General features: G+C 40.1%; 1 protein-coding gene across 2 annotated transcripts in view; it reads right to left on the reverse strand.

Moving 5' to 3' along the window:
• dnmbp (dynamin binding protein) overlaps window positions 1–8589 on the reverse strand; it is a 40143-nt gene extending 31554 nt beyond the window's left edge. For both annotated transcript variants that reach the window (XM_017483158.3, XM_017483157.3), the window contains exon 1: window positions 8274–8589. The gene's annotated coding sequence lies outside the window, so the exon portion shown is untranslated. The remainder of the gene's footprint in view (window positions 1–8273) is intronic.
• Between the last annotated feature and the right edge of the window lie 275 nt (window positions 8590–8864).

The following is an 8864-nucleotide window of genomic DNA, read 5'->3' on the forward strand; positions in this document are numbered from 1 at the left end:
TCCTCGGTCATAACTAAAACAGAAACCCAGCTCGAGGTTGCACTAAGGCTAAGCAGCTACTCCATAGTTAGTAATTTTATTTAGAGCCCAAGTATTACTGTATTTGTGAAGCTGGCCTTTATAAACAATGCCGTTGTTTATGCTCCACTAGTCAAGAGTAGAGAGTGAAGGACACGGATGTACTGGCACACAGCTGCAGACCTTACAGAGAAAAGAGCTCAGTGGCATATGGTCCCACTGAGAGAGTGGTAGCGCACATTCTGTGTGTGTGTGTGTGTATATATGTGTGTGTGTGTGTGTGTGTGTGTGTGTGTGTGTGTGTGTGTGTGTGTGTGTGTGTGTGTGTGTGTGTGTGTGTGTGTGTGTGTGTGCCCATGAATGTTTGTGGATGAATGTGTTGAGCAACCGAAATAATGATAAACACCTATTTAAAAAAATAAATAACAACAGAAGGTGGGTGCAAGAAATAGTGTATAAAGAGAGTAATCCAGATTAAATGCGCTTTGAAGCCTAGCGGTGAAGACATCAGGAGATCAGGAAGCTTTTGTCAACAGACACCTGCATGTAGCTAAGAAGACAAGTAGCAAGCCCGAGAGAGAGAGAGAGAGAGAGAGAGAGAGAGAGAGAGAGAGAGAGAGAGAGAGAGAGAGGCAGAGAGAGCTTTGCACTCAAGATGTCCTTTGGGATCGAACAATAACTGAGAATTCCTACTTAAATACAGTATCATTGCTCCTGAAATTCAGTCAACACACAGAAGTTAATACAAGGGCAAAGTGTAAAAATAGATCAGTGTACAAATAATGAACTACAAGCAATAATGATATTAAATGCACAGCATGCTGCACGATATGATGTCACATTTGATGGATGGCACAATGATTTATCAGGCACTTATCAGGAAAAGTGTTATTCTGTAAGGAAACAAATGGGACACCAAACATTAAATCAAGAGTGGTAGAGTAAATGAAACAGAGTGTATTGGAAGTAACATCAAGCTCTGGGGTGACAGGTGAAAGGGAAGGAACTGGTGGCTCATGGTAGGGCAGTGTTAGCTCAGTGGATAAGGCTTAGAGTTCAAATCCCAGCACTGCCAAGCTGCCCCTGCTGGGCAAAGCCCTTAACCCTCAACCGCTCAGTTGTATGTTCTGTAAGTCTGTACTACTGAGATAAATAATGAGTCTGTTTGTCTCTTGCCAATTGGCAGCAGGGTGAAAGTGTCAGTAGAATGACAGACAGCTTTACAAACACAGGCCTCATGCTCTCTCCACCAGTGTGTCTATTCTGAGAGTTATCTGTGTTCACACACACACACATATACAAAAGGACAAAGACACAGCTGTGCTGTCAGCAATGCCCCTGCCCCTTAGTACTGTATGATGTAATATCACTGAATGCAGGGATCTAGATAATATTTGATTTGTAAGGTTTCAAAGTATGTTCTATATAAGTATGCTGTTCAGAGCCTTTGTAGATTTCACAAAATTGTTTAGATGCAAAAAATTACACAAGTACACATCAGTACACATTTGACCAGTTTGAAAAACAAACAAACAAACAACATATTTAAATACGATTAATGAACACACCCTGCACCTGATGTCAATCTAAATAAGGATGATCCTGTCTAAAACGTACCTAACAATTTGGTGTAATATTACATTTGAAGGACATCGAATTTCCAGATTATTATCTTTGATTAAATTATTGCCTTGCATCTCCAGAGTTGTGATTTCAAATCCCGCCTTCAACCTGTGTTTTTGGAGTTTGCATGCTCTCCCTATGCTTCATGTGTTTCCTCCAGGTACTCCAGTTTCCTCCCCAAGGCAAAAGACATGCATTGTAGACTGATTGGCATTTCCAAATGGTCCGCAATGTGTGAATTTGTGTGCGATTGTGCCCTGTGATGTGTTGGCGCCCCATCCATGGTGTTTGCCGCCTCGTACCCGGAGTTCCCTGGGCTAGGCTCCAGGCTCCCCCGCAACCCTGTGTAGGATAAGTGGTATGGAAAACAAACGGATTATACAAAAAGACTTTTTTTAGCTTGCATAATTATCTAAATTACTTCATAACGCAATCATATAATTTACTCGGCTTTGCTCGTCCAAAAATCCAGCACAGGGTTGAATATTTTTTCAAGTTTCAGAAATAGAAACGACGCCTCTCTTGCTTTTTTAAGCATCTTGTTCTCCCCCTACACTTTTGATTACATCAAAGTCAGCTGCTTTTTTCACCAGATCCACAATTCGTGAGCAGATGTGACTGATAACTTGGGTATGCTATGATTATTAGTTACCACCTAGTCATAATGGAAACTATTTTATTATTACTTTATTTATCCATGTAAATAAGTACTACAATGCAGGCACTCCAGATCTGATAGGTACCAGATCCTGTAGATCATTATGATTCTTCATTTGGGTTGGTTTTGCTTCCGCTGCAGCTTTTAAGACAGTTCATGTATGTGTGTGTGTGTGTGTGTGTGTGTGTGTTTGTGTGTGTGTGTGTCTGTCTGTCAAGCGAGCCACCATATCCTACTTCCCACAACTCCCATTCCCTTTACTAACAGCATGTGTACACATGCAAATATTATCACCATATGCCACCACATTGTAAGCCTTAGTCAGTAGGTGTTTCTCTGGTGTTTCTATGGGTTTGTGTTTGATTATGGGTGAAGAGTAACGTTCTGGATATCTCAGGTAAATATCTAAAGATATTAAAAAGTTCTTGAGGAAATCATTTAACATGCTGTTTTTTTCTGACATTATATGAAGGTGATGTTAGAATAAACTGTGTGGGTCAGTCTGCAGAACAAACAGACAGTGCTGACCCTTACAACATTGCCAGTGCATTCATTTGCATAATGATACTGCACAATGAATCAGATTTCACAGCAAATTTACATAGAACCATGTACCACAATCCACAAGTCTTCACTCTTCAACTGTTTATGGTTTCCCTATTCAACGTTAAGTCATTCCTGTTTTCTAGTGCTGTTGAAATTGAAACAGAAAACATCCTTCCTGTACACAAACCCAAACATACCTCCACATCTCTATTTAGATTTCTTTTAACCCTCCCATTTCTCTCTCTCTCTCTCTCTCTCTATTCTTCCCTCATACTCCAGCTCTATGTCTGTCAGGCAGGAAGGGATGTGGCACACGGGCCTGAAACTTGATCTGCTGACTGTCTGCTTTTATTTATTGAACAGGACTGATTGCTAACCAACAATGAGGGACACACTCACTGCACATCTCCATTATAGCTGCAGCAAGCATGTATTCAGAGCTGGAAACGTCCTTATTGTTTCATGTTTTTGTCGTGTGTGTTAAAATAATTAATTAAATAAATAAATACATAAATAAATAAAAATAAAAATAATAATAATTATTATTATTTTTATTATTAACTCTCTCTGTTTACTGTGAAGATATTATGCTTACTGACAGTGTGATGCCTAGGAATGCTGCCTCCAGTAAAACGCTTTCATTTCACAAAACAAGTTCTAGCAGGTGGGGCAGCGTATCATTCCAGATCAATAAACCAGCGTCTCTTTTACTTTTCTACACATGACATATGGTGGAAGAAGGCAACAGCTGTTTGAAATAAAAGTTCTCGATTTATTAAGTTAAAAACAAAAAAACAAAAACAAAACAAAGATAGGCACAGAAGCAAAAAAAAAAGGCTGATTTTTTTTTTTACTGTTAAGTAAAAATAGATGTTAAGTGGATAAAACATCAGTTTCATATATCTAGGATTTTAAAGATTTCTCACTGATCTCAATGCATTGGGACCTTACCATATATAGTTGAAGATTTTTAACACTCTTGTGAAGCTCCAAATATGTTTGGGCAGTGTTCACGTCAACATGTAGAACCTCTGAATCACAGACTGGAGTTGCTAAAAAGTACTCAGCAAAATCTTTACCAAGAAACATGGTTTATACAACGGACGTAGGTACTCGCCACATTCCTCACTTCTCCTTTTATTTTCTCTGTTCTCTTTCTTGTATTTCCTGTAATACTACACAACTCTGAAAAACAAATACACTCTTTATATCTGTAACCTACCCTGCAGTTATTTCTCCTTCTCAAAAAACTTCATTCTTCTTCATTCCACAATTCCTCACCAACATGCCGAGTCTCGGTACTGACATCATTCAGAAGGGAAAGAGGAGTTGGTCAAGGCAGAGGGGAGTTTTTGCAGGGAAATCCACAGCAAGTGAATGGAGGGGTGGAGTATTTCCCCAGTGCAATAATTTTGACAGAGATGGAGTACTATGGAGCCTGAGTGGTATTTGGAAAGCTGTTTAAAACTCCCTATGAATTGTAACGATTCAGTGCATTTTTTATTGAATTTCCTTGACATGTTGTAATGGGAAAAGTGATGACTGCTAATCTTCCTTACTCACAAATCTGTAATCATGAGAGCCTGTTGCCTTCGCTCCCTCAGTTATGGCACACAGCCACGAATGTGCAGTAGCCTCTTAATGAGGACACTAGACACTACCCATCACTTCAGACTAAAATCTCAAATGAATTTAATGCAACATTGGACTGCTGTTCTGTAAGACATGTTTGAGAAATGGAAATTCCAATCAATAAGTTGTAATAATGGGAACACTGACCTCTGTGTTCCTATCCAGACTCCCATACATCTGCAGTCCTTTTGCATGAGAGTCCAGGTAACATATCTGTATTAGTCAAAAAGCTCTATTATAGACTTTTTTTTGTTTGGACACGTCATTTAACGCTATTATACATGTAACTGTGATTCTGTGACTATCAGATTACCACCAGACAAAACCTCAAAAAAGTCACAATGTGATCATATGACATTGTATGTGATATAAGGAACATCATCACACATTCTTGCGGAGTTCCCACTGGATCTGTGCTGGTAATGATTAACAGAGAACCCTGATGATTTTCGGTGTTCATAGATCCACAGTTACATATGTAACTAGCATTGTATTTGAACCTTCATAATGTGCTGAATATCACCCAGATAGCACAAAGAAGAACCAACCGGAAAGGTGGCAGCAGTGTAGATGTCCAGGAACAGCACACCTTTACATAATGGCCAAGAGGAGTGCCCATGATGGGTACCAAGTATGCAGCCCACATGTAGGCCAAGGTGATGACATCCAGCACCCAGTTTAAAGAAAGGAGCTCACAAAGATGCAACATGTGCTCTTAAGGAAACATGGTGGATGAAGGCACCTTGCTCCTTTCAGAAAGGTTGTGAAGTTATGAGCTCCCAGCAAAACAGCACCCACAGTGCCATGACACAATATAAGCAGTCCGAACAGGATTTTTCTGTGATTGTCGAGGCCAAAAATGCTTGATATTGCTGCAACTTTTTCCAAAATTGGTGCTGCAATGCGCAGAGGTGTTTTTTTTGCGGAAAACTACTTGAATTGGAAAAATCGCAATTGCACGAAATTTCAGTCTTTCACTTTTTGCTGTACTCATGTTTGACGCACGTGAATCGAAGAGGGCTTTGACCAAATGCACGTTGTGATGACATCTCATGATGCACCATGGCCCAAATCTGTGGAAAATCTTTGGTAAGTTTGATAAATTGCAAGCTCCTCGGAATACTGAGGATTTTTGCTTGATTTTGCATCGATTTCTGCAATCTCAAAATCGTGAAATCCTGGAGGGAGTGTATAAGGGCTCCCACATCAGGGATCTAACAATCCCAGTAGGAAGGATAATACACTAGGAATTTTACAGTGGACTAGATTCCGTAATGAAGTGATGACAAATGGACACCATTCATTTCCGCCTGTACAAGGTCTGTGTAGTATGGTTTCTGTGTTCAGTCCTCAGCCTGCGCATCCTGACTCAGTGGATTGGCCGGCTATGGCTCAGGTGGTAGAGCGGTTTGTCCACTAATCGTCGGGTTGGTGGTTCGACCCCCATGACTCCACATGCCAAAGTGTCCTTGGGCAGGACACTGAACCCTAAGTTGCTCCCAATCGCAAGCGCCTTCGCATGGCAGCTCTGCTACCATTGCTGTGTGTGTGTGAATGGGTGAATGAGAACCAGTGTAAACCACTTTGTAGAACCACTAAGAAAAAAAGCTATTAAAATCGTTAAAAAAGCGCTATATAAGTGCCGACCATTTACCATTTACTGAGTTGAAAATGGAGAAACTGATAAGTAATAGAGTGAGACGTGAGAGTACTAACTCTTTCTCTGCAGGTGATGTGGAGGCTATTTTCTAAAATATCCAAACAATGAGAGTCAAGGGTCTAGTTGAAAAAAATGCCAGTCTGAAAAAAATACAAAAAACAAACAACTAGAAAAGTAGTTACATAAACTCGTGAAAATTCCACATCAAGCTGCGACAGAAAGAAAACATTTACATGGGAAAAGGTTTCAATTTTGACAAGCAACTAACATCCGATCAATGAAAATAAGAGTTCAAACAACGCTCAAATAACAAACGTTTCAGAGTAGATTTTTGCTACTTGGATCAAAGAATAAGGTTTCACTTTCTCTCTACATGGTATGTCACACAGTGGTGAGCTGCAAATTCATAAGACAAGTGCTGCAAGAGGAAGTGATGTTTATTTAAGGCATTAATACCAGACTGAAATTAATAGATCTCCATGACTGTCAAAAAGCATTGCGCATGTTACTGAGAATGAGGGCTTTCTCAAAGGGAACAAGGAACTATATATTTGAGAGATGTATTAGACAAGGGATATTAATACATATTTTACATTAACCCATCATTCAACATCCATGGGTACAGTTTTGTTCTTTTACGGAAAGCTACTCTTTATGTAAGAGCTGATAAGTTGTGAAGTTGTAGTTGAAATGCAACCCGAAAATGTCCTAGAGGAAAACTGGAGTGAAAATTAGTTCAGAGACATTGTAACATTCAGTAATTCTGAATTACAGTTCAGTTGTCACCCCAACCCAAAATAATACTTTGAATCACATGTCTGAGAGATTTAATAAAATCATCATTGTAGTGTATCGACCGAATCACCTCAGCATTAGGAACTACACAGCAAGTATACTACGAGGCAATATTGTTTTTCACGTGTCCATTGTTTTTGTGCCGATAAACAAAACGCAACTTTATTCTACACATAATTATTATCTGGTGCAGTCCGGTGGTGGCTCAGTGATTACAGTTATGAGCTTGTAATCAGAAGGTCACATGTTCGAATCTAAAAACTACCAGAGAACAACGTCTGGTATCTTGAGCAGGACTTTTAACCCTCATCTGTTTCGCTCAACTGTGAATTGCTGAATGAACATAAATAAAAATTCTGACATCATTTGCCACTACATGTTTAAGAACCAGGACATGGCACAGATCTTGATAGCACAATTATAAGAAGGATGTCCTCGAACACTGCTCAGAGGCGCACTGAAGTAATGGTCCTCTTGGCAAAGACATCAAGTGGCGAGTCAACTGTCACCAACTGCCATGTGGCAGGTGAGCAGCAGCAACATCTGACCACTACCACCACCATCACACACACACACACACACACACACACAAAACACATAGCCCATAATGTTTGTGTAAGGAAAAAGCAGCAGCTATAGTAGAGGTTTTAGTAAATTAAGAATTTCCATAATGCTCAAAGACCAAAAAAAACAAAAAACAACAGAAACCCTTATAGAATTTGTAATGGGTTTAGTGGTTATAATGGGAATTGTATTGGTTTTTAATGGAAACTGTAATGGTCCTTGTGGGTCTCTACTGGTTATTTATTGCCTTCTGTTTGTGCCATGTTATGTCTATTGTATAACATTAGGATTTCTGTGATGGTTTCTATTGCTTTTTTTTTTTTTTCAATCAGCAGGGAGTTTGGAAGCAGTGATAATCAGTATGGTTTTGGGTTTGGGGTTAAACAAACTGTTCCTTTTTCCCCAGTCTTGTCTGCACAGAAAAACAGCTAGAAGTGATTGAAATGCACGTCGCGTTACTACAAGTGAAAGCAGAGATTTCTGGTGCATAAGAGCAGGTCATGAGATCAACTGCTCCCTGTGTGTGTTTAGGCTACAGTATGAATATGCTCATGAACAAATATTTGTAGAGATATGATAAAACACTATAATAGTAGCTGTTATCAAAGACTGGTAGCTGTTAGCTGTGGACAGTGATATGGGCCAACTCAGAGCTGTAACGGTCCGAGTTAAAAAAAAAAAAATTAAATAAAAAAAATAAAAACTTAGGACCTGGTCACTATGAGCTATTAACAACAGGTCATTATACACACACTGTCACTATTGAGTTCCACTTACCTGTGTGATAAAGAAGGACCTGGGTATAGGCAGGGTGTTTTGGTTTGGTTTGGTTTGCTGGTGGGCTTCGTGAAAGTCCACTTTCCACTTATTTACAGTTTGATCGCTTGCCGCTTTCTTCCATTCATAAATCAAGTCTGGAACAGTTAAGTAGTGGAAAATCTTTGCAGTCGTGTCAGCGATGTGTTCAGCCGCTGCAGATGAGTCCCTGAGTTTGGCTTCTGCGTTGCACAGGGATCAGCTGTCATCCCGATCCAACAGGCTGATCCCCTGTTCCTGCTCTCCATACTCACATCACCACCCTCTGGGGCGCTACTTTCCCCACCCGTTTTGCAACAAATCCCACCTCCTAAACTAGCTGTATCTCATTTCCTGAACTAGGATTGGATCAGATCAGAAACTCCTCCTACAAACCGCCGGGACCGACCCACAATCCTAGCACAAGGAGCTTGGTTCTTCGGAATACTGGTGGGTCAAAAAGGACGCCTTCGTGGGTCTTCTATGAAGGCTGTCTTATACATTGCCTGGCAGAAAGTCGACAGCATTCCGCTGGTACTAATGTGAAAACATTCAAGCGAGTGGGAACACGTT

Source organism: Ictalurus punctatus, chromosome 13 (assembly GCF_001660625.3).
Source record: "Ictalurus punctatus breed USDA103 chromosome 13, Coco_2.0, whole genome shotgun sequence".
Taxonomy (NCBI): domain Eukaryota; kingdom Metazoa; phylum Chordata; class Actinopteri; order Siluriformes; family Ictaluridae; genus Ictalurus; species Ictalurus punctatus.